General features: G+C 41.1%; 1 long non-coding RNA gene across 1 annotated transcript; it reads left to right on the top strand.

Annotated features, from left to right (window-relative positions):
• Positions 1-872: 872 nt before the first annotated feature.
• LOC148025454 (uncharacterized) lies at positions 873-4,805 on the top strand. The gene is made up of 3 exons (XR_015693098.1): positions 873-4,361; positions 4,435-4,559; positions 4,655-4,805. It is a non-coding gene; the product is annotated as an uncharacterized LOC148025454 (long non-coding RNA).
• The last annotated feature ends 22,864 nt before the right edge of the window (positions 4,806-27,669 follow it).

Here is a 27,669-nt window from a genome sequence, read left to right as displayed (position 1 = left end):
AGAGAGTAGGAGAAGAGAAAAGAAGAAGAAGAGGAAGGAGAGAGGGAGAGAGAAGAAGAGAAGGAGAGGGAGAGAGAGTAGGAGAAGAGGAAGAGAAGAAGAAGAATAGGAAGAGAGAGAGTAGGAGAAGGAAAGAAGAGAAGAAGGAGAGAGGGAGAGAGAGAGAGAGAGAGAGAGAGGGAGGGAGAGAATTGGTGAGAGGTGAAGGTTCAAGGAGCCACACTTAGTAGTAGAAGAGGAGGAGAGAGAGAGAGAGTAGGAGAAGAGAAAAGAAGAAGAAGAGGAAGGAGAGAGGGAGAGAGAAGAAGAGAAGGAGAGGGAGAGAGAGTAGGAGAAGAGGAAGAGAAGAAGAAGAATAGGAAGAGAGAGAGTAGGAGAAGGAAAGAAGAGAAGAAGGAGAGAGGGAGGGAGAGAGAGAGAGAGAGAGGGAGGGAGGGAGAGAATTGGTGAGAGGTGAAGGTTCAAGGAGCCACACTTAGTAGTAGTAGTAGTAGTAGTAGTAGTAGTAGTAGTAGTAGAGAGGGAGAGAGAAGAAGAGAAGGAGAGGGAGAGAGAGTAGGAGAAGAGGAAGAGAAGAAGAAGAATAGGAAGAGAGAGAGTAGGAGAAGGAAAGAAGAGAAGAAGGAGAGAGGGAGGGAGAGAGAGAGAGAGAGAGAGAGGGAGGGAGAGAATTGGTGAGAGGTGAAGGTTCAAGGAGCCACACTTAGTAGTAGTAGTAGTAGTAGTAGTAGTAGTAGTAGTAGTAGTAGTAGTAGTAGTAGTAGTAGTAGTAGTAGTAGTAGTAGTAGTAGTAGTAGTAGTAGTAGTAGTAGTAGTAGTAGTAGTAGTAGTAGTAGTAGTAGTAGTAGTAGTAGTAGTAGTAGTAGTAGTAGTAGTAGTAGTAGTAGTAGTAGTAGTAGTTGTTGTTGTTGTTGTTGTTGTTGTTGTAGTAGAGAGAGAGATATATGTTTTGTTAAAGAAAATGAGAGAGGGGGAGGAAGAGAAAAAGAAAGAAGGAACGAGAGAGGGGGAATAAACATATAGCATAATAAAGGAAGAGAAAAAGAGAGAGAGATGGAAGGAGAGGAGATAATGAATGGATAAAAAACAAAGAGAGAGTGGTGGCAAGGTCTGGTGAGGTCCGATGCAACACCACGAGACAAGAAACACTCTAACATACGTTAATTTGTGGGTGGGTGGAGACTTTACATACGTTAATTTTTGCTAAGTTACAAGAGAAGAAATCCCTTCTCAAACATTTTAAGAAAGAAAAAAATAACGATAACAGAAACAAATTGTTTGTCATAACATAGACAAAATGGAAAACGATGAAGGTCTTGATGTTCAAGATCGCGAGGCGTATCTTAATCAACGTGTCCCATGTCCTTGCTCTCAATGTAAGCTGGTAATTAGATGAAAACATCGATTGTCTATAGAACACATACGACACTTTGGCGAGTTTCAATCTGAGATCATTAATTAGGTGATCTTGGATTTTTAGCAAATAGTAAGAAAAGTTAATATCAATCATGCATTGTACTCGCAAGCTAATTGAATACCATATAAAAAAAGATTGGGTGTGACTGGCAAATTTTCTATCCAGGGGGTAACGTCTCATCCCAAGGAGGAGTGCACCCTTTGCGGCCAATTAAAAGAGTTCGTGGGCGTGCGATGGATGGAGTGCCTGAGCCAATCCACCACTTTGAAGGTACTATCCAATCTATACCGTCAATACCAGAGGAGATAAACAACCTTCGAGACATACCTACAATCTTGGAGCCTGAGATGGAGGCAGTGATCGATGCATTGATTCCCATGGATGTCAAGACTTCTAATCCGCTTAGAGAGGAAGCATCTATACCATTATATGATGGGTGTCGAGTATCTCGCCTGAAGACACTGCTTGCACTCCTAAGTGTGCAAGCAAAATACGGGTGGAGCGATGCGAGTGTGACCGAGTTGATCAGGTACCTTGTACACTTCGTTAATTTCTTTTCGGCACTATCATTAAAAATATTTGTGCTTTTTCAAGATGTTTTATGATTTTTTTCAGGTTACTGAAGTATCATATATTATCACTTGCAAATACCATGCCTGAGTCTCGTGATGATGCACGACATGTTTTACGAAAGCTTGGCATGGACTACAACAGCATCCATGCATGTATCAATGATTGCATACTGTTTCGAGGAGAATACGAGACTATGGAGACATGTCCAAAGTTTGGTTCTCATAGATAGCAACAGACTTGCAAGGGCAAACCATCCCTCAAAAAGTTCTTAGACACTTTTCACTTATCCCCTGCATAAACCACATGTTTCCTACGTTCGACATGGCAAGCTTGACAACGTGGCATGCGCAGAATAGGTCCATAGATGGAGTTTAACAAATATCAGCATATTCACGTGCATGGAGCCACATTGGCTTTACCTTCTCAGGCTTTGCCCAAGAGCCAAGAAATCTTCGGCTCGGTCTTGCAATGGATGGCGTGAACCCATTCGGTTTGCGCTCAACTTCTTACAGTGTGTGGCCTATAGTCCTTGTCAACTATAATATCCCTCCATGGCTTTCTATGAAGAAAGGACATCTCATCCTTAGCTTACTCATCCCCAGCCGCTACAAAGTCAAAAATATGGATGTGTATCTTCATCCATTAGTCGATGAGGTTAAGATTTTGTGGGAGGAGGGGGTCACTATGCAAGATATGAGCAAGCATGATGGTCGATGGTCTGCCAATATTCGAGCCATTCTCATGTGGACCATGCATGACTTTTCGGGATTCTGAGAGTACTCAGGTAAATAGGCTTCCATTCTCGTTGGTAATATCTATCATAGCTCGTTCTAGTTTGTATTCACTGATCTCTCTTGTACGTGTTTGTGAACAGGTAATCTTCTATCCAAACCCCCGACAACCTCAATACTGGTATGTATACTTTCAGCTGCCCGAAGTGCAAGAGTATATGATTAAAGTGATGTTTCGAGCATAGATGAGGACAATATGCAAATAGAGGGGGTCGATATTGCAAGGGGTGGAGGCCACCGAAAATAGGAGTCCAAGAATACTTTGAGAACGAGGTGGACTCATCCTTTTGTGGTGACATGTCTATCGACCTTCTAGTTTATGCCGAGTTGTGTCAGGAGATTGACATGGGACCATAGGATACTTCGTACTTGGAGCATCCACTTACTCAATTTGTTGACTAATCACTTATAAGGGTACATAAGATATGCATTTTAAGTAAGATCATTTTTTAAAGATTTATATTACCGTACTTTGTATGATTTAAATTGATTATGCTAAGATTATTTTTTGTCTGTGCATGTGACCTTTGTGGATACTTGAACCATCAGGATGAGTCGAGGGATGAGTGATGAGGAGTTGCATGATATCTTCATGCGCATGTCTCTAGATTAGATGGCAAGATTCAGAGACATGGCGGACAAGGAGCTGTCTCGGACATCGTCAGGCCACTCTATTAGATCTACTTCGGCGCGATCAAATACTTCAGTTTCGAGTAGACGAGGTCGACGCTCTTGATTTGGGCCAAACAGAGGGAGTGCTTCAAGGTCAGGGGGATGCTGTAGAGATAGGATGCAGTGAGCCCACGGTCGGCTTGGGATACAGGTGCTACTCCTCGCTCTTGTGGCAGTTCTAGAGAGCATGGCTCAGGTGGTTGTTGTGGAGGCACGAACACGATCTCTCCGTCTCATCGTTCTGTTGGAGTTGCATCACCTCCGAGATTTGTCACACCTGTGGGGACATCTACTCTAGTCACTCTGCCATCCACAGGTGGCACCTCTATAAGTGCTACTCCGATAGATACTATCTCAATCGGTACACTAGATGTACAGGGATCTCCTGGATATGCCCAGGAGCGTGGTCATAGGTAGGAGAGGACCCACTTAGGTATACCTCAGAGGGGTATGCCTACCTTGTAGATGATAGGTCAGGAGCCATCATGATGAATGATGAGGGAAGGAGGGTGAGGACTCGCATGAGAGAGCTATGCCAACAAGTTTTTCGGCACAACGTCTTGGATTATTGAAAAAACATACCGGAGGGGAGCAAGGACTACATAGTAGCATCCTTGCATGAGGAGTTTTCGCTACTAGCCATAGTAGATAAGTTTTCTACGTGCTAGATGATGGAGTGCATGCATGCGTATATATCACACAGACGATCGGATGCACGCAAGGCACTTAAGAGTGGGACTCCAAAGCCCGAGTGGCTAGACATGGACGATTGGCGCCGACTGAGGGAGGAGGCTATAGATTCTCTAGGATGTTGGAGGCAGCAGCGCGAGGCGGCGAGGGCACGACTAGAGGCTGGAGTGGTTCATCATCTTGGGAGTTGCGGCCACAGGACATATCTGGAGGACTTAGTAAGTTTTTCTTTTGTTTTGCTTGCTTATTTTTTTGCAATATCCTTTGTATTGACAATCATATTTCTAGCAGTTAGTATTTTGTTTCCTTTGCAGCACTCCATTACAAATCGCGATCCGAATGGCCTTAAGACTTGATATGCAGAGAGACACAGTCTCACTGCATTGATCGACCGATTGTATGGATGCGGCGGCCCTGTAGGTCACTCATCTTTCTTGTCCGTAGTTATCATGTTTAATTAGAATGCATTATTGTATGGTGAACTCATGTGTAGTTGTTTCTTTTTTTATAGAGTCCGTTCGATGCTCCTTTGCAGCGGGATGAGCTTTCGGATGGCGATGATCTATAGTTCGCCCTTGGATCCCTAGAGCTCATACACCCTTCTTTTTTGGTCACTTGATCTGTGTGAACATTTTCTATGTAGTAGTGATATCTTGCCATGATTGTACTAGTCACTCTCATTTTGTGATCATGTATTTGTTTCATATATCAATGTTATGATTTAAGTACACTTTGTCTTTATTTACGTGAGCATTGTACATAGTGTAGAAACTATTTTGTATGGCCCAAATAAAGCACATAGTGCTATATGTGGCAAGGTAGCTTGCTGCAAGCTACCTTGCCACAACTTTTTTTTCCCCTATTACCGTCGCAAATTTACCTGCATGCGTCCTTATTGGCATCGTTATTAGCATCGCCAAGCGTCATTATCAGCATTATTATTTGCGTTGGTATGACCGTCGCATTTGCAATGCTGCTACCGATGCAAATAGTGACGCTGATAACAACGCTAATACCGACTGTTCTATGGCATCGCCAATAACGACGCTTTTGCAAACAACGGGGGCAAATTTAATTATCTACGTTTTTGTCACTTTTAACGTCGGTATAAGGCCTATATCTTGTAGTGGTGGCCACCCTCTAAGCAGGGGAAAAGGAGGAACCTTCTAGAAGGTTCTCTCTCTCTCTCTCTCTCTCTCTCTCTCTCTCTCTGTGCCTTCTGTTAGTATGTCGTCCTCGCCTCCTTCTTTCCTTACAATTGGGGGAGGGTGGTTTATAATGGTGGAGATGTGGGGTGGAGTTGTAGTGGTAGTGCATGGTGGCGAGGAGTCCCCAAATGGGCCATGGACTGGCCAATATGTCCAAAGGGGGGTGCTTGGCCATGTGGCCTCCCCCTCCATCAACGACATCATTGTCTTCTCCTCATCCTTGTCAGTGTGATCTCCCTCTTCTTCCTTGTTAGCATCATCACTCCTTCTCTCCCCCCTCATGATCATCATCAGCTTCTCCTTCTAATTCTACCTCGTCTTTTTCCTTCCCTCCCTCCCCCCCTCACCACCTATTCAATGAGGAGAGGGGAAAAAGGTTTTAAAAATTGAATTATTTACAATAAAAATAGAGGATGGGTCCTATGTGGAGGGAGGGAGGGTTATTACATCATCTTTCCCTTAGAGAACTCGAGATGTCATCATCTCAGAAGAAATTGGGCTGCGACCAAGGGGTAGTGGGGGGGTTACCCCTTGGTGTGACCTAGCTTTTATGGAAATAGACAGATCAAAAGAAGGTCAACTAAAAATGTTATGGGTGAAAGGTGGAATTATAAGCCAATCTTTATGTAAGATATGCTCAATAATTTGATACTATGAAAAATCCTAATTTTCTGCAATTTGCAAAGCTCTCAACTACATTATCATCCTCCTTATAGGATCATTCTACACTTTTGTTTCTCTAGTACTTTCACGGTTTAGTTAGGGGTCAAAAAATGACATTGTCCTTGGTTCCATTACCATTTTAAACAATAAGAAGCCTAAAGATGCTCCAAAGAGGGAGGAACTACTTAAATAATTTGGGAGTCACATGATTAGTGAGTTGATAAAGATCAGAGTGCCATACGTAGACAAACGCTCAACTCTCAACTAATATATCAAGACACTCCTTTGATTTTAGCAAATATGGAGAAAATTGTCTCTACACTTTCTTCCAAAAGGCATTTAAAGTGATATTTTTTTTTACTTCATGTGGCATTATTAGGTTCACACTTTTTTGAAAAGCACCTCCTTTGATGTAATATATTTAAGATTTGTTGTTGAAAATTCTATTTTCATGTGAATTTTAAAATTTCCATTTTGGAAACTTGCCTCTCAATGGAATACGTTTTCTTAGTCTATTTTCTCATGCCCTTGTTATTCAAAATTCACTTGTCCCACTATACTACTCAAAATGATAGTGATAGCAATGGCAAGCCTTTGATACTCCACTCCATTCCCATATTTGCAAGAAATGTATGTCACAACTTCAAGTTTCAAAGTAAAAAATTGGCATCAATATTAGTGTTGTGAATTCAAACTCAAACTTGTGATGCTAATAGCAATGCAAATGTTTTGTAGCTATTCCTTTTCAACTAAGTTTCTATCTTGTTGTTAGGAAATTGAAGGGTGTCACTAAGTATGGACTTAATTAGCATCACTTAGCAAATACTTTTTGGTGCAACAAAAAGAAACACCAATAGACAAAGCTTGATTGAGTATAAGAAGTACGTAGCAATATTGAATGAGGGAGAGGGAGCACCAAAAAACGTATGGGGGGAGGGAAAATCATAAATATATATTTAAATGTATCATATGGATTCAAAAGAAGGAACTTTTTTTTCTCAACAAGTTTTACATATAGATGGATATCATTTAATAGGGGTATTCACAAATTGATTAGAAAAAAGTATATTTTATACATGAACAATCACAAATAAAGTTTTTTTTCATTGATTTTTTTAATGCACATGCAATAAGTCTTTATGTCTATATTTTTATCTCTCTTCTTTTTCCTAGTTAATCTCTCATTCTTGCTTCCACGTCAAGAAAAATAAGAAACTTGTCATTCTTTGTTTGCCATGATGAGAGATAGAGAGGGAGGAGTTTCGAACTAAAATATTAGCCTTCCAACATATGACATTAGTGGTTTGAGAAAGCTTAAAAGAGAACCATTATTGTAATAATCCTTCGCCCCTCCGCATAGGAACCACCCCCCCTTTTTATTAAAAATAATTGAAATTTTTTAACCTTTCCCACCTGTTGTCACCGAACAGGTGGTGATGGGGGGGGGGAGAAGAAGACGACATAGAAGAAGAAGGAGAACCTAACAATGATCACGAGGGGGGGAAAGAAGGAGTGATGACGCTGACAGGGAAGAACCGCATACAACCCAACCCCCCTTTTTATTAAAAATAAGTGAAATTTTTTTGCCTTTCCCCCCTATCGTCCCCGAATAGGTGGCAAGGGGGGAAGAAAGAAGACAACATGGAAGAAGAAGAAGAAGCTGACAATGATCACAAGGGGGGAAAGAAGGAGTGATGACACCAACTGGGAAGAAGAGGGAGATGGTGCTGACAAGGATGAGGAGAAGACGATGATGTCATTCATGGAGGGGGAGGCCATGTGGCCAAAAACTCCCGCCCTCTTGGACATATTGGCATCCGTGGCTAGCTGGAGACTTCTCGCCACCATGCACTACCACCACCACTCTACTCCACCTCTCGACCATTATAAACCCCCCCCCCCCAATCATAAGAAAAGAATGAGACCAAGATAGCATGCTGATAGAAGGCCGCAAGAGAGAAAAAGAGAGCAAGAACCTTCTAGAAGCTTCCTCCCTTTCCCCTCCTTAGTGGGTGGTCACACACACTTATCCCTTTTTCCCTTTCCTACGGTGTAATGAAGGAGACCTATCTAATCTAACTAAAAGAGAGAGAGAGAAGGAAGAAGACTACGTAAGAGAGAGAAAAAGAGAGTAGAAGAGAGAGAAATACTAGGAGAAGAGAGAGGAAGATAGGAAAAGAGAGAGAAAGAGAGGAAAAGAGAGAGAAAGAGGAGGGAAGCCATGAAAGTTGGAAGGAAGGAAAAAAGAGACTTGATTATTGATAAAACTGATGCCTTAATTGGGTCTCTCAACACCTTATATACCCTGTCAGTATAATTGGGTATTCCCATGCTGACTCATGTCCTACCCTTCTATCCCCACTCTTTTACATTCCATCCCGACCTCGAAGGTTTTTTCCCTCAAAAACAAAAAGAGGACCTATGGTTCACAGTGAAAGGGGCAGGGGGGGTTGCAGAGTACTACTCTGCTCAGCATTACAAAGGAGAATATAGGTATGGGGAAGTACAATCTCATGTGGAATTGGGGCATAGAATTGTGTATATGATGTATATGACATGTGCAAGTTGATAGCATATGAGTTTGGCCTCCAATTCTTGACAATTAGGGCCTGACAAATAGTGGACAGCATGCTGTCCAGAACAGGCTTGCTAGAGAAAACTGGTCATAACTTCCTATGGGCAGCTCTGATTGAGGTGTGTGACATGTGAAAACAAACCTCATGAAGCGTACTTTCAAGCGATATAGGTGACACTTGAGTATCATGAATGCAGGGTAAAAACTTTTCTAAAATAGTGTGCTGCCTTAAGTTGTCTGCATTTCAGACTGGGGTAAATTTAGGTACTAGTCAATCAAAATTGCATCATTGAAGTAGGGAAAGAACTGCACTGATGAAATGCTGATCAAGATAGGGCTTTTCCAAGACCATTCCATTCCCAGGGATCAAATGGGTAACCTGCGTAATAAGCATCAAGAGCACAAGGGTCATCCATACAAGGATGGGTCACCATACTACCATCGGGGTCAAAAGGATAATTGTGATCCAATGCATCCACTGTATCATAGAAGTAATTCATGGTGTCATTGTCAAGCACTAATGGTGGCACAAGATCCTTACCAACCCATATGGTAGCATGCATTGACTTGTCCATAAACTCGTTGGGAACCAGCTAGTTAAATCGGACTGGAGCAGATGAGGCTGCACAATCAATACATCATTCGCTGCATCAATCCCTAGGCATTTCATGTCCATGAGTTTCACATGCGTGGCTAGTAATGGGCATTCAAAGTTAAGGGCCTTGGGCTAATGGGGCATCTACTCATGAGTCTGTAGTAGTGAGATGCTCTCATCATGGCATCGTTCTTGAGAAGTATCATGTGGCTCATAAGGATGTGCATGTTGCTTATAGTAATGATCAAGTGGCTAATGATATCGAGCACTCCATTGCTGATAATGATGTTGCTCCCCATGCACATACTCATATACATTTGCATGATATTGTCCATGTACATAATGCTATCTAGATGGTTGTCCATGTATGTGACCAAAATGTAGTTAATAAGAATATATAGTCATCAGATGCATGCTACTCAAAATATTCACACTCATCATATGCATGTTGACCATAAGTAGGTGCATGCACTTGCCTTTGCACATCGAACCCATGCCAATGGTCATGGCACTCATAATGTCTGTGAGAATGCCCATACATGCCTTGCTGACCAAAATGTCCATGGGTGCCATGCTGCCCATGCATTACATGTGGGCCAAACTGATTATTAGGGCCTTGCTGCCCAAAATTTCCATGCTGCCCATGCAATACATGCAAACCAAACTAAACATTGGGCCCTTGCTGCCCAAAACTGCCATGAGCATGCTGCCCATGTATACCCTACATACTATGCTGCCCAAAATTTGCATTTTGCCCTTGCATATAGCTTCCACTATACAGGAGCTGTTGTCCCAAGGATGGCCTAGAAGGGTTCGTCACGGGTGATGGGAGAATGGGTTCATCATGTCGCATAGAGGGCTCACCCAGCTCATAGGTGCTATGGGGAAAACCATGGGTGCCACCAAAACCTTGTGGGCTATGCCCGGTACCCAAGGTAGAGGGGGGTTGGCCTCACAGGGAGGGACATGCTCCTTGGGTTGAACCGAGAAGGGTACGATGGCGGAGATAAGGGCACCCATACGCTCGATGAGTAAGTCGATCTTGGCCATTATCTCAGAATGACGGTGATCTTGGCGGGTTTCCATCTCCCTATGGCGTTGTTCCAACTCTCGATGCCGATCGGCATGACGGGTCTCATGTTGGCATAGAGTATGGTTAAGCATAGCCAAGCGGTCCATCTGGGGGGTACCTTCTTCAAACATGTCTTCATGATCCTCTTGCGCTGAGCTAGGATCATTCATTGAGGCATGGGAGTCCCTTATTTCACGCTGGAAGTCCTCTTGGGCCTTTGCTTTTCCCTTGTGGCCTGCCATCCTAAGTGCAGTCCACTAGACCCCCTATTACGGAAATGGCAATATCTTGAGCTAGGAAGCTGCAATCGCCAAATTTTTTTATACAAATTAAAGCTCTTGATCCCCTCTATGAGTCTATATAAAAATATCTTTGACAATAAATGATTAGGGCTTTGCTGTAATTGACTTTTGTGGGCTGACTGTGTAAGACTGCTGCCTATCCCACAGTACCTCTAAGCACAAAATTGGGCGTATCTCCCAAACCTTAGGGTGGAATGGGGAGATTTTTGGCTCAGATTGAAGGGGACGGTTCCCTCTTCAAAACAAGATATGGAGTCTGCACTCAATCACACAAGAAGGCTTTGTTGTAATTGACTTTTGTCAGCAGTTCCTAGAGTTTGCATCCCTGTAATACCTTGCAACTTCCATGCATCACTGTGCCTAGGAACCATTGCCAATATGAACCAAATCCTTACTGACAAGGGCTAATACATTTCCAACAAGATCATAATCTTACGAGACATGACATCTCAAGACCAATCATAAGCATCATTACCAAGATTGCCAATCAAAGGCACACACTTTGAGTACTAATAGCATGTGTCCACACATGTGTGTGTGTACCCATGTAGAGAGAGAGAGAGAGTGAGAGAGAGTGAGAGAGAGAGAGAGAGCATCTGCATTTCTCGAAATAGATTCTGAAAAAACATGGATGGATTTGTGCGACACCTTTGTATTGCCGGTCCATTGTGAACAGGTGCATGAACTCATTTGTTTGTTAATTGTATTACGACATGGTACATGTCGCAATAGTTTAATCTCTCTTGTACGTGTTTGTGAATAGGCAATCTTCTATCCAAATCCCCGACAACCTCAATGGTGGTATGTTATACCTTCATCTCCCCAAAGTGTGAGAGAGTATGATCAAAGTAACGTTCCGAGCATAGATGAGGACAATATGCAAATAGAGGGGTCGATATTGCAAGGGGTGGAGGCTACCAAAATCTTGGAGCATTCTTGCATAAACATCTTCATACCAACATGAGCATATAAGTGCCACTATCAAGAGAATCAAAGTGCCAAGCCTTAGCTTTGCAACTAAATCACTGCACTTTAGGTATACACCCAATGATTCCTCACACATCACCACAAGGATAACATGCCATAGTGACGCCGATTAGCGATGACAAATAGCAATGCCACTATTTGCGTCGCTATTAGCGTCGCAAATGTGACGCTAATAGCGACGGTACCCAAAGCAAAAAAAAAAGCGGTCCGAAACCCGAGCGCGTCATTTTTCGTGCATTCACGAAAGAGAGCGAGAGGGAGAGTGAGAGGGAGAGTGATCATCTTGCTAAGAGGGAGAGAAAGAGAGAAAGAAGGCTTCTCATCACCACCGCCACCGCCACCACCGCCGATGTTCATAAAGAAGAGGAGGAGGTGTACGGAGGGTGAAGAGGAGCTGCCAAACCCTTCTTCGAGTCTTTACAGTGAGTGCATGGTCCATTCTTGCTTTGCTTTTGTGTTTTCTCTCTATCTCTTTTACTTATTTTTTGAATAATTTGTGTATATTGAGAGAGGGAGAGGAAATGAGAGAGAAAGAGAGGGAGAGGGAAAGGGAGGGAGAGGAAATGAGAGAGGGAGAGGGAGAGGGAGAGGGAGGGAGAGGAAATGAGAGAGGGAGAGGGAGAGGGAGGAAATGGAAGAGGGAGGGGGAGGAAATGGGAAAGGAAGGGGGAGGGAGAGGGAGAGGGAGGGAGAGAGAAAGAGAGGGGGAGGGAGAGGGAGAGGGAGGGAGAGAAAATGAGAAAGAGAGGGGGAGGGAGAGGGAGAGGGAGGGAGAGAAAATGAGAAAGAGAGGGGGAGGGAGAGGGAGAGGAAATGGAAGAGGGAGGGGGAGGAAATGGGAAAGGAAGGGGAAGGGAGAGGAAATGAAAGAGGAATCTAGTGACCCCAAGTGATAAAGCTCCGGGCCACTATTTCTATTACAATGTGTTAGATTATTTCAAGAGGGAATGTCCAAAGAACCCTAAACACCAATGCTCCTGGTCTCACAACATTGGAGATATCCATGCTAATTGTCCCAACAATACTCAAAGAGAACTTGAGCTTACAAGAAATGAAGTTGTACAAGCCTCACTGATCCAGAACATACCATGAAATTATCTGATACTTAGGAACAACCTAAATGATATTCATGAGATGTAACTGCAACAAACTTTTCTCTTGTAATCTACACTGGAATTATCCAATACAATAAGTTGTTGTTGTAAAAGACCACATGCTTATTAGAGAGCAACGAATGTGTGATGGGTCCTACCCTAGAGGTTCCAGAATGAAATCCCCATTTTCTTCTGAGATGATGACATCTCGAGTTCTCTAAGGGAAAGAAGATGTAATAACCCTCCCTCCCTCCACATAGGACCCACCTCCTCTTTTTATTGAAAATAATTCAAAATCTTTTACATTCTCCCCCTCTCGTCATCAAATAGGTGGTGGGGGGGGGAAGGCGACGTAGAAGGAGAAGGAGAAGCTGAAGATAATCACGAGGCAGAAGAGAAGGAGTGATGATGCTAACAAGGAAGAAGAGGGAGATCACACTGACAAGGATGAGGAAAAGATGATGTTGTCATTGATTGTCGAAGCAATGGTGCAAAGATCAAGGTGTTTCTGAAGATGCTGTCACTTGGGCTCAGTGGAAAGATGTTGTACGAGGATGATACCTTCCGCCAACTTACCAAACTTTGAGGATGAATGAACTCTTCAAGATAAAGCAGTTGGAATTAACCTTAGAAAGATGTTGTATGAGGACAATACGTTCCGCCAACTTACCAAATTTTGAGGATGCATGAACTCTTCAAGCTAAAGCAGCTGGAATTATCCTTAGAAGCCAATTAATCAATGTTTGTAACCCTACTAGAATACACACCACCTATGGATATTATGCAGCAAATATCCAAGTTTTGCTATGGCTTGAACACTCCTTTGAACCATCGCCTTGTAGCAATGCATCCAATGGACTTGCAAGATGCATTATTCCGAGCAAGGTCGAGCATCGAAGAACTTAAATCGGGTAATTGTGACAAAGAGGATTCCCGCGATCAGGACAAGAGATACCAAATGTGCGGAGAGATAGGGCACATCCGTAGGAGATGTCCCAATCCTCGTTGCTTCCAGTGCAATGAGGTAGGGCACATCCAAGAAGACTGCCCTCACTTAAGTCCAAAAGATAATGAGCCTCCAAAAAAAAGAGCTACACAAGCGCAGTCTTTGGATATATAGAGACAAAATGAAGACAAAGATCTAAAACCTACTACACCTCTTCAGGGTGATTAGAAATCCTAGAAAATTTTAGCGATATGTAATATAACTTGTATTAGAATAAAACCTTATGTTGTAACTACAATTAACCCAAGTATTATGAGTTGTATGAATTTTGAGCCTAGAACTTACAAGTGATCAGAGATACTTTAGCAAGGGATGACAATAATAACTTGCAATGAATTTCTCTTAAGTTTTTCTTCTCTACTAATATAGATTGGGTCCTACCAGAATATCGGATCTTGGGAGTATTCTTCGATATTACAAGAAAAGTCAATTGGCCATGGATCTCAGTCCATATCTAAAAAGAGCACAATTTGGAAATAGAGTTTTCTAGTGACCCCAAGTGATAAACTTCCGCACTATTTCTATTGCAGGGAGTTAGGTCATTTCAAGAGGGAAAGTCCAAAGCACCTTAAACACTCTTGGTGCCACAACATTGGACATATCCATGCTAATTTTCCCAACAAGACTAAACAAAGAACTTGAGCTTACAAGGAATGAAGTTGTACAAGCTTCACTGATCCAGAACATACCATGAAATTTTCCCCGATACTTAGAAACAACCTAGAAGATATTCATGAGATGTAGCTGCAACAGACATTTCTCTTGTAATCCACACTCCGATATATTCAATACAATAAGTTATTGTTGTAAAAGACCACATGCTTATCAAAGAGCAACGAATGTGTGATGGGTCCTACCCTAGAGGTTCCAGAATGAAATCCCCTGTTTCTTCTGAGATGATGACATCTGGAGTTCTCTAAGGGAAAGAGGATGTAATAACCCTTCCTCCCTCGACATAGGACCCGCCCCCTCTTTTTATAGAAAATAATTCAATTTTTTTAACATTTTTCCCCTCTCGTCATTGAATAGGTGGAGTGAGGTGGGGGGGAAGGAAAAATACAACGTAGAAGAAGAACCAGAAGTTGACGATGATCACAAGGGGGGAGAGAAGGAGTGATGATGCTAACAAGGAAGAAGAGGGAGATCACACTAACAAGGATGAGAAGAAGACGATGATGTCATTGATTGTGGAAGCAATGGTGCAAAGATCAAGGTGTTTCTGAAGTTGCTGTCACTTGGGCTCAGTTGAAAGATGCTGTATGAGGACAATATCTTCCACCAGCTTACCAAACTTTGAGGATGAATGAACTCTTCAAGTTGAAGCTGCTGGAATTAACCTTCAAAGCCTATTACTCAAAGTTTCTAACCCTACTAGAATATGCAAGACCTAAGGATATTATGCAGCAAATATCCAAGTTTTGCTATGGCTTGAACACTCCTTTGAACCATTGCCTTGCAGAAACGCGTCCAATGGACTTGCAAGATACATTATTTCGAGCAAGGTTGTTCATCGAAGAGCTTAAATCGGGTAATTGTGACAAAGAGGATTCCTGCGATTAGGGCAAGAGAACCCAAATGTGCAGAGAGATAGGGAACATCCGTAGGAGATGTCCCAATCCTCGTTGATTCCAGTGCAATCAGGTAGGGTACATCCAAGCAGACTGCCCTGACTTAAGTCCAAAAGATAATGAGCCTCCAAGTAAACAAAGCTACACAAGCGTAGTCTTTGGATATATAGAGAAAAAATGAAGATAGAGATCTAGAACCTACTACACCTCTTCAGATGTGATTAGAAATCCGAGAAAATTTTATCGACATGTAATATAACTTGTATTAGAATAAAACCTTATGTTGTAACTACAGTTAACCCAAGTATTATGAGTTGTATGAATTTTGAGCCTAGAACTTACAAGTGATCAGAGATACTTTAGCAAGGGATGACAATAATAACTTGCAATGAATTTCTCTTAAGTTTTTCTTCTCGACTAATATAGATTGGGTCCTACCAGAATATCGGATCTTGGGAGTATTCTTCGATATTACAAGAAAAACCAATTGGCCATGGATCTCAGTCCATATCTAAAAAGGGCACAAATTTGGTGCAAGCTGGTGAGTCAATGAGCACATCCTCAAGTAAGGATGAAACATTGCATCTTCATAATCGAGATGCATGGCTACGACGAAAAATTAAATGCATGTGTGATCGTTGTCGAGGGTGTATTTTTCAAGCACGTCGAATTGCAATGTCACACCTCAGTTTATATGGAGAATGGGACCGAGAAAAATCACCGGTATTCATTGTTTTTTTTTACCACTACGATTGCATGTCTATGTTACGGGAATTATATATCAACGTACATGAAACTCCCTTTTGTGGTTGAGCAGGATGCGGTGCCACATCCTCAAATGCTCCCTCCTGGGTGTCGAGAGGCTGCAAAACATCGACGTGAGGAGGCAGAGTCATTAAGAAGAGTAGAGACTGACGATCATGATAGTAGCCCTCATGAAATGCCCCATCAAGTCGTAGAGGATGAGATTTTGGACAACATGGTACACCATCTATTTTCGCAACCGGTTCAAGGAGAAGGTCACTCTACGAAGCCAGATGATCCACTATATGTAGCATCATCTACTCCGTTGTATGAAGGTTGTACGTACTCCGTTCTTCGTGCGTCCCTCGAGATACTTAACTTGCAAACAATTTATGGATGGAGTAATGTCGGTTTGGATGCGTTATTGAAGTAGGTATCAATTCAGTTTGGCTTATGAATCATAATATTAATTGTTCTATTTTGAAATCAGACAGAAATATATGTTGGTGGTTTTTTAACTCACTTTTAAAAATATATGTAGGTTATTATCACAAATGCTTCCAAAAGGAAACAAATTGCCAACTAAGAGAGAGCAAGCAAGACATTACTTGACATCTTTGGTAGGCTTCGATTATGTCAAGATCCATGCATGTGTCAATGATTGTGTCTTATTTCATGGGATTCATGAGTTCGCACGAGAGTGTCCTGTTTGTGGCGAATCAAGATACGAAGTGGAGATGAAGTCAATGGATGTGCCTCGTAAGGTTTTGCGACATTTTTCAATTATTCCACGTATAAAACTTATGTTCAAGTGTAAGTCTATTGGAAAGCTCATGTCATGGCATGCTAGTCATCGTTCAAGTGATAGAAAATGGAGGATCCCTGCAGACACACCGACATGGCAACATATAGATAATTTGTGGCCTGTTTTCAAAGAAGAGCCATGAAATTTAAGATTTGGTTTAGGTATGGATGGAATCAATCCATTTGGCATCAAAAGCACATCATACAGTGTATGGCCAGTGGTATTGGTAAACTATAATATTCCTCCATCCATGGCAATTAAAAAGGGACATGTGATGTTTTTCCTTCTGATACCTGGAAAGCACAAGGTAAAAAACATGGACATTTACTTAGATCCTTTGATTGAAGAGTTAGAAATGTTATGGGAAGGTATTGAGGTGCAAGATACAAGTGCATCTGCATCCTCTAGAGATTTCACATTGAAAGCCATGTTGTTGTGGACCATGCACGACTTTCCAGGATATGGAGAGTGTTCAAGTACATGTATATAACTCTATATTTGAAATTCAAGACTTGAATCAATTGCATTTTTTTAATTCACTTGTTTTTTTAGGTTTAACCACGTCAGGATATCATGCATGTCCTATTTGCAGTCTCTCTCTAGTTTCCTCTAGGCTGGCACATTTAAAGAAGGTTATCTATGACAATCATCATCGATTTCTTCCTATTGACCATCCCAAATATGTTCTCCCTACTAATGGAATGACTCCACAATCTCTAACCATTCGAGATTGGAAGGAGAGATGGATTAATGCCGATAGCCACCCTCCACTCGGCATGAGTCGGTAAGAAGTGCATTTCTCTCGATTGACTTTAAAGTATTTAGCATGATGAATTGTTTACATAATATATTGTTTGTTTGTTAGGTTCTCTATATTTTTTTGTTTTCCCTACTGGACTGAACTCAAGATCAATCACCTGTTGGACCCCATGCACACATTCAAAAATGTTGTATCTACATTATGGGATCACTTGATAGGGGCTCGTGATTCAGTTAATGTAAGGGAGGATTTATGTAACATTGGTTGCATGAGACGAGCCTGGCCACGCATTGGACCCAGAGGAAAGATTGAGCTACTCCATGCACCTTGGATGTTGTCAAAGAACGAGGAAAAAATAGTGAAGAAACAAGTATATAGCTTTCAAACACCCACAGGATGTATGAGATGTCTCAAGGGAGCCTTCATAAAGAAAAGAAAAGAGGTATGGAGTAACTATCTGGTTTGAAGTCCCACGATTGGCACAAAATGATTCAAGTAAGGGTATCTCTAACCATGAATATAGTAATTAGTGGAGTAACTATGTGTAAACTTTGGGGTATGATGACTTTTTCCTCAACTAATCATTCGATCTATGAATATTGTTTACATTCAGTTTGTACTTCCTACTAGCATATCCCATTGTGTATCCAAAGATGTACGTGATATCATTTACAAGATGGGAGAGCTTGTGAGGTGTGTATACATTGTATTTTTTCATTATATATATTTGAATTTCTACACAAAAATAAACAATTCTCAAATACATCTTGACAAATACGTGAGCTCGAAGGAAATTGATACAAATACATTACAAGATACTCGAGTATTATCTGTTGAGGTGGTTTGTTTGGTGGAGGAAATTTTTCCTCGATCCTCAATTACATTTACCCGTACATTTGATTGATGAGATCGCACTTTGTGGGGCAGTTCATGTAAGGTGGATGTTTTTTCTTGAGCGCTTCATGAAAACCTTGAAAGATTTTGTGAGGCAAAAAGCACGGCCTGAGGGAAGCATGGCTGAGGGTTGGTTAGTGCAATCATCCCTTGTTTATATCTCTGAATATCTTGCTGAAGTGGATCCCTCTCAACCACGACTATGGAAAGATGATGAAGACTTGAGGATGACCTCTATAGTACCTCAAGGAAAAGGAATGAGTAAAGTGCTAACAACAGAAGAATTTCGTAAGTTAAATAGTTTTTGTGTACTCAATAGTGATGTAATGAGCAAATGGGTGACACTATATAATGAAGCAAGGGCAAGAAGAAAAAGCGAAAGACAAGAATTTTGCACTAGATATGGACGTAATGTCTCATTTCCAGATCATCTAAATGCGCTCCCACGTCATATTGATATAGATTGGTTACATGAGGAAATGGAGAGAATGGAAAAAGAGGAGGAAATTAATATATCTCAAGAAGAGTGGGAATACGCACGAGGTTGCTTATCAAAGGTGAGACATACTATCAATTAATTTGTTTCTATAAGTTTTATTTTATATAAATAATTGACATGTTTGATCTTTTATCTTTTACTACTAGTGCACGTTATTCAATGCACTTTGGTGTGAGGGTAAACATCTTCGAACTCAACGTATAGATGAAAAGAGAAATACCCAAGATTGTGGTGTCCTTGCTCACTTCGAGGATGCCAATGGTACCATGGAAGGTTATTGTGGCTTGATCCAAGATATTCTGAAGCTTGACTTCAGACGATTCTTTATATATGTACTCGATGTGAAGTGGTTTAAAGAAGTGGTAACAAATGGTGAGCATTGCACAATCAGGCGTCATCCAAGTGGTTTTGTAATCATTGACTCTACAAAATTTCACCAAAACAAGAATGACACATTAGTACTACCTCAACAATGCAAGTAGGTATATATGTAAAGGCTAATTTTGAATGTGCTAATTGTGGGTTGTCTTGATCATGGGCTTGGTCACGAATCTTTGGAAACTTTTGACTGAATGTGACAGCATGGCATAGATCCAAATGTTGAGTTTGTGGTAGCAGAGGAGCTTAAGAAAGTGGTTGCTATCTTTGTTTTGAGTTTTCTAGAAGGAAACTATTATGGGGGCCAACACTATTCATGGAAGACTTTTCTTTTGGGAGAGGTTACGCACAAGAGAAGAGTGGCAGCAATGCTTTAGAGAGAAGATGAAGAATTCAAAGAGTGTGATATATTTTTGGTTATTGAGGATGCAAAAAAGGAGGGTGGGGCAGGTCAATCATTAACTCTATTTCCACTCATGGCCAGTGGAATCAGCAACAAGATTGAAGGAGCTTTCAGGGCTAAATTTGATGTCATGCCTTCCAACGAGATTTTTTTTCTCGATATAGCTGTCCAAGAAGTGAGACCACATGGAATTCGTATGAGGACTAGGAACACAATAAGAAAGGATGGCAGCCCTCTATACAGTGAGATCTATCAGACATCAACACCTTAATCAATAAATAGTGGGCTCAACTCTATTGTAGCCCTTTTACTAGGAATCTTTTACATGTATTTACGGTGCCAGAGAGCTTATTGGAGGCAAACCTAGTCTTCTACAGAGTCACAGAACCCAACAATAAAGAAATACCATAGTGTATATCATACTTGTGCAGGGTCAAATAGCTACCAATCAGAAATTGGCCTTTGCTTACTAGAATGGGTGATGCTACGTACTTGGAGCCAACAGCTCCTCAGGCTGTGAATAAGCTTCTACTTCTTGTTCATTACATGACTTTGACATTATGTACACGTGTGGTTTTGGACACACCTAAGCATCTTCTAAGCAGGATTCATCATTCGAAGCTTCAATTGAGAATAAGCTGCACTCTGCGGTGTCTAGAATTGGTCTATGCACGATGTGGTGTAACATTAATTTTGCTTTTACTCTACTAGGTCTGTGTTGTTCATTCGAATAAACAAGAGGCTCACGCATCCACATGCTCCATAAGCAAGATTTATGGACTATGTTCTTGATGAGCATGTTCTGAAACAGCACCATCTATGGATTTTGCTACTCATATGCAGAATATAGAATTTTCTCATCATGTTTTTTAAAACTCTGTAAACTTTCTTTCATCCATCTACCTAATGTGGCATCCAAATTCTGTTGGATCAATTCAACATTTAGAGATGGGAAACCCAACGAGGATCTCCACATCATGCTTTCATTGGATCATGTAGGCATCAACTAGCAAGTAGTTTTTTTTCCTCCAACCTTTGAGACAAGGAACTTTAGAAACATGGAAGTCCAAACGTTGATATGGCCCTTATGGGGAATAAAACAAATTTGAATGCTTCAAGAGTTGTTGCAATAAAAAAGGCTTCAAGTTGAAGCACTATAATCGTGTGACTACATTGGACTACTATGATATGCACACTGTAGTCAAAGAGTTAAAGCAAGCATCATGGAGTGCAAGCACAACTTTGAATTGTGTTTAGGATTTGTTCCGAGCATTGAGTAGCTGGACGAATTTGAGTTTGGGTGAACAACTTTTGTGATTCAAATTGTTTTGAGTTCTTTAAGTGTTTTCTTTCTTCATGCTTGTGATCTTGAGTAAAGAAAGGCTCCGTGCCTTCCAGTGATCAACCCGCAAGATGAGAATGCTAGATCCATCCCGACATCTGGTGAGTTCCATGTGAAAGCCAAAACTCAAATTGCAAGTGATGGATGAAGCAGTGGAACATGCACTAGATGTAGCTAAATGTAGCATATGAGGAAAGGTGTGTATTTGATGGTTATGATCCTAAAGGTTATCTTGCATGCTACAAGGCAGTGATGAAACTTAGAGGTGTCCCAAATGAACACATGATCAAATAATTTAAATAACTAGTGATTCTGGATTTGCATGAGCAGAAAGATGAATTGAACAGAATATATGCAGATTGTTGGTGCTGTTATACAAGTGGGTGACTATTATTTGGAATTAGAGATAGAGGAAACTTTTGGTGATGCAAGTGTTTCAAAAGAACAAGGAGATGAGGATGCATGCCTTATCAAAGATGGTGATGTTCTAGAACCTCATGATGAGGAAAAAGTTCTCTATGCACAACACAATATTAGTGAGTTTGGGAATCCCCCAATTCCCATTTTCTGAATACTAAAAAGGTGGCACTCGAATAACATGCCCATAAGTTTCTCAAAACCATATCATGTGACCTATCACTAGAAAGTGCTTGAAAAATTTAATCTATTGAGTTATAGAGTGTTGGATTTGGAGTTATAGTGTTCAAGTTATGACAAATCCAAAGATTTGACCACATGTCCCAAACTTATGGGAAATTTCCATATTCCCCAATATGGGGTTAATTGGAAAACTAGGTTTTGGACAATTCTACACAAGTCGAAGATATAAACCGAATGGAAGCTGAACAAAAAAATTTAAAGGTGATGAATGTCACAACTACTTTCAAGAGCGATTCTAGTGAGGATGGAGATGAAGGTGTAGATTGTCTTATGACTAGCTCCTCGAAGGAAAATACTATCTACGTGGACTATTCTCAGGTTTTTTATTATGGTTCATATGCTTGTGATTTTACTATGGAGGATGATGTGCAGTCTCTTGGTGCATTCAGTGAAGGTTTGCAATGATGATGCTATGGCAAGGGACATTAATGCTATTCTTATGATGCATGTTGAGTCTTGTAATGCTACAGTTTACAAATATCTTATGGAGGGTAACAGGGAGAATGAGTTTTTTGCAAGTCATATACCTCTATGTATGATATATGTGATGAGGTTTCTTTTGGTCATCATAGAGGTAACTTACAGGATTCTTTGGCAATGAAGGAAGTCATGGATCTTTGATCTCTTATCGATCAAGCTTTAAAGGGGTTTTTCATTCTAGATTATAAGAGTAACAATCAGTGTAAAGACAAACCACCAGACTTAATGCAACACGGACAAGAGGATAATGAACAGTTGATGCAAGTGCTCGCAAAGGTTCTAAAGGATTTTTCACCTAGCACAAATGTTGTACAAGCAATTATTCAGATTCTGAGTGAGATTATCGTATCAAATGTGCTACTTATGGATGAAGTGACCTCTTACATTAGAAGGGGTGATGATGATTTGCCAATGTTTGTGCCATTTATGCAGATGGATATGGAGATAAATGTCAATGTGGTCAAGGCACAAAAAAGATTTTCCCCATTGAAAAAGGAAAGAGAATTCGGAGACACGCGGTTGTTTGATGATCAACCAGCCAAAGAAGATCTGGAGGTTGTGATGATATACGAAAACATACCTACTTTGATTCGTCCATATGATCCAGGAGGATGCTCTGATAACCTAAGTCAACTTACCTACTTTTCATATTACCCACATGACTACCCATATGACCCTAGTGGGAACAATCTTGCAAGTGGTAAACAAGTTGGCCCATCCAGAGGATGTGCATGTTTGGAGGGGGCAGATTTCGTGATGTTGCGTGTTCACCACTACGAAGATATGTTGAACATGGACTTGATGAGGTGCTCATGGTTTTCAAAGAAACGTAGCTGGAAGATGTCATTGTGGATGCACTTATGTATGTTTTCATCTTAAAAGCTTGCAATACAATGGGAGCTTTTGAATTAGGTGAATTCGCACACTTTGAAACAGTGAAAATGGCAATGGAAAAAGAGCCTCACTTACACAAAGGACTAGTTATTATGTATACAAAATGTGGCTTACTAATAGAGGCAACCAAGGCATTTGGCACTTTGCCACTTCAAGATACAGGTGTATGGAATGCACTGACCGTGCATTATATAGAGTAGGGGCTTGAGGAGGATCTAGGTCTGATGAGGAAATGTCACAAGTTCTCAACTTCTCTAGTTCGATGATGCACATGTATATGGGAGCAGATTTATTTGTAGCCTGAAAGCTTGTGGTACCATAGGAGTCTCAGAAAGGGGTTGAGAAATTCATGTTGGGATAGTTAGAAGGGGGTTAGAAAGTGAACTTTTTGTAGATAGTACACCGATAGATATGTACAACAAGTGTGACATGGTTGCACAGTTTAAAAAAGTGTTTGAGAGTATGCCAGTTTGAAATACTATCTCATGGACTGCGTCCATTGTTGGATATGTTGAACATGACAAGGAATCTTTAAGCCAGTTTTGTACACAAGCAGCAGGATGGTATCTCTCCAAATGCTATTTCATATGTTTCTATTCTAAAAGCTTGTGTAAGCATGGGTTTTATTGAAGTAGGCAGAGAAAAACATGCTCAAATTGCCACAAAGGGACTAGAAATAGATCTTTCAATTGGAAACACTTTGATTGGTGTGTTCTGTGAATGTGGCTCATTTATGGAAGCATGCGAAGTGTTTGAGAAGCTTCCTGCCAAAGATGTAATATCATGGAATGTGGTAATTGTAGGCCGCACTGAACATGGGCTTGGTCACAAAGCTTTGGACACTTTTGATAGAATGTAGTAGCATGGCATAGACCTAGATGCTGAGCTTGTGGTAGCAAAGGAGCTTAAGAAAGTGGTTGCCGCCTTTGTTTTGAGATTTCTAGAAGGAAACTATTCTGGGAGCCACCACTATTCATGGGAGACTCTGCTTTTTGGAGAGGATATGCACAAGAAAATAGTGGCAACAATGCTTTGGAGAGAAGACGAAGGATTGGAAGCGTGTGATATATTTTTGGTTATTGAGGATGCAAAAAAGGAGGGTGGGGCAGATTGATCATTAGCTCTCTTTCCAGTCATGGCCACCAGGATCAAGGATAAGATCGAAGGAGCTTTCAGGGCTAAATCTATTGCCATGCCTTCCCACAAGATTTTTTTTTTGATATAGCTGGCTAAGAAGCGAGACCACATGGAATTCGTATGAGGAGAGGGAACACAATAAGGAAGGATGGCAGTCCTCTGTACACTGAGATCTATCGGACGTGAACACTTTTATCAATAAATAATGGGCTCAACTCTGTTGCAGCCCTTTTATTGGGAATCTTTTACATGTCTTTATGGTGCCAAAGAGCTTGTTGGAGGCAAACCTAGCCTTCTTTAGAGTCATGGAACCTAGTAATAAAATAGTACCATAGTGTATGTCATACTTGTGTAGGGTCGAATAACTGCTAATCAAAAACTGGCCTTTGATTACTGGAACTGGTGATGCTAGAGACTTGGATCCAATAGCTCTTCAGGCTGTGAACAAGCTTATTGAACAGGCTTCTACTTATTGTTCATTACATCACTTTGACATTATGTACACGTGTGGTTTTGGACACACATAAGCATCTTCTTAGCAGGATTCATCATTCGAAGCTTCAATTGAGAATAAGCTACACTTCGCAGTCTAGAATTGGTCTTCTTCTTTTGGGAAACCTGTCAAATGCATGTTATATAATAAATCTTTGCATTCAATATAAGGAGTCTGGAGTTTACTGTTGCATAGCTTGATCTCTCTTGATGACATCTATTGTGAGTGTTACCTTCTGGTTGTAAGACAGCAAGAAAGAAATCAAATGAGATTTCAAAGATTATCATGCCCACATTAATCGTGAGTGTTAAAACTATATGCAAAAGGGTTGGTCAATATGAACTTGGCATGTAATCATTTTAGCATATGCTTATCTTAGGAAGAGCACAGAAGCCCTTAAAATGTATAATGTAATGCAAGAACATGATGATTTGGAACCCAATACACATATGCATCTCTTGGGACTAAATGTGGGCAGCTAGACCAGTATAATTGGTTGATCAGAAGGCAAGCAGACAGAAGCTCTATGTAGGATGTGGTGTAACAATAATTTTACTTTTACTCTACTAGGTCTGTCACGAATCGCGTGGTGGGGGGACTTGCTCAAGATGCTGCGCTAAACACACACAGAATGCACAAGGAGAAGCTTACTCAAGAGACAAGAAGAGAGATGGATGCCAAAACGTTTTCTTGCTGGTTTCTTCTTCTTCTTCCACACACTTTACAATGTACACAAAGTATAGATAATATACAACATAAAGAAAAGTGGCCTACTAAGTCAAATAATGCATAATCGACTACGCTAGTTGACTGGCGCTATAACTATGCCAGCTGTAAATAGGTGTAACAACCTGAATATAATAAGTAATGAGTCAGTTGCCATGTGAGAGTCATAATGACCACCGATGTGCCAAGTGTAGACGTGTGGACCCATCTAACCAGGCGGTCCATCATTAATGTCCGCATGTGTTGAGCTTGTCATCTCAACACTCCCCCTCAAGCTCAACTGCATCTTTGCAACTCCAAGTAAGATTTGAAACTTTTGAAGCTTCTCTATACCCAATGCCTTCATGAAGATGTCAGCTATCTCATCCTGTATGCTGACATACACCAAATCAATCTCACCTGCAAGTACCTTCTCTCTCACAAAGTGGTAGTGTACCTCAATATGTTTTGTCCTAGCATGAAACACAGGGTTCCTAGCCAATTGTATACTGCTCATGTTGTCACAATAAATGACAATTAAACCTTCCACCTACACATCTAAATCAGCCAATAACTTTTGCAGCCATACTACCTCACATGCTGCAACATCATCACCTCTATACTCGACAAAGCAACTGTAGATTGCTTTTTGCTGCTCCAAGTAACTGTTGCACTACCAAGAGAGAACATGTATCCGCTGGTAGATCTTCTATCAGACATACTACCAGCGCAATCTGCATCTGTGTATCCAAACACCTGTATATCTGTACCTACCTCATAGAAAAGTCCATAATGTAATGTGGACTTCACATATCTCAATATACATCTGACTGCATCGAAATGTGGCTTTCTAGGTACTTGCATAAACTGACTCACAAGACCAATAGCGTAGCTCAAGTCTGGCCTTGTAATGGTCATGTAGATCAAACTCCCCACTATCCTCCTAAACATAGTAGGGTCTTTTATCTCATCCCCAACATCAGCACTCAACTTTACATTCTGCTCCAACGGGACTAAAAGTGGTTTGCATACTATCATACCATACTTGGACAACATATCCAAGCCATACTGTCTTTGGGACAGCCATATACCATCATCACATCTGATCACCTCAATGCCAAGGAAGTACCTTAGCTCACCTAAATCCTTCATCTCAAACTTCTTCTTCAAAAAGTCCTTAACTTCAGCAATCCCACTATCATTATCACCCGTAATAATCAAGTCATCCACATAGATGACTATGATGACCAAACCTGCATCTCCCTTTCTCACATAAAGTGAGTGATCAGCATCAGAAACATAAAAGCCAATATTGACAAGATACTCTCTGATCTTGTCAGACCATGCTCTAGGTGCTTGCTTGAGCCCATAGAGTGCCTTTTTCAACTTGCACACATACGTGGGATGCTCTAAATCTTCATAACCTGCTGGCTGATCCATATACACTTCTTCTTGCAAATCATCATGCAAGAAGGCATTCTTCACATTCATTTGCTGCAACCTCCAACCTTTGGCTGCTGCCAAAGCAATCACACATCTGACAATTGCCATCCTAGCAACTGGACTGAAGGTTTCTTCATAATCTATGCCATATGTCTAGGCATAGCCTTTTGCAACCAGCCTAACTTTGTACCTACTAATAGAACCATTTGCATTGTGCTTAATATTATAAACCCACTTACATCCAATAGCTTTCTTGCTCTTCAGCAATGATACTAGATCCCAAGTCTTATTGGCCTCTAATGCAGCCATCTCCTCATCCATTGCTGCATCCCAATGAGCAGGACCAACAACCTCCTCAAAACATGTGGGCTCAACATCCTCAATCACTTTCACCATATAAGCATAATGGTGAGCTGCATAACCTTCAAAACCAAATCTGTTAACAGGGTATCTCACCATGCTAGACCTGCATACCACTGGATCACTCAATGGAGTCTTTGCATTGACGTGTGCTCTTTGCACACCTGGAGTTCTCACTGAAGGAATGCCAAGCTCATCATCCAAGCTCTCTGAGCCACTGGAGTCTCCATCAAGAATTGCATCAATGCCATCTGACACTTTATTCTTTCCTTTGTCTTTACCTGTAGTGCTACTAGATGCACCTGAAGATGTAGAGCTACTCCTTAGTCTCCCAGACCAAGGACTACCAAATGATGTCTCTGGTCCACTAAGAGTCATTGATTCTTGCTTTTCAACCTACACATGAGTGTCATGATCATCGTCATCATCCAATGCATCACCACTAGATGCATACCAACT

The sequence above is a fragment of the Lygodium microphyllum genome, chromosome 14 (assembly GCF_053477565.2).
Source record: "Lygodium microphyllum isolate KBCC chromosome 14, Lygodium_microphyllum_v1.1.10, whole genome shotgun sequence".
Classification (NCBI taxonomy): domain Eukaryota; kingdom Viridiplantae; phylum Streptophyta; class Polypodiopsida; order Schizaeales; family Lygodiaceae; genus Lygodium; species Lygodium microphyllum.
This window is presented reverse-complemented; position numbering and strand designations above follow the sequence as displayed.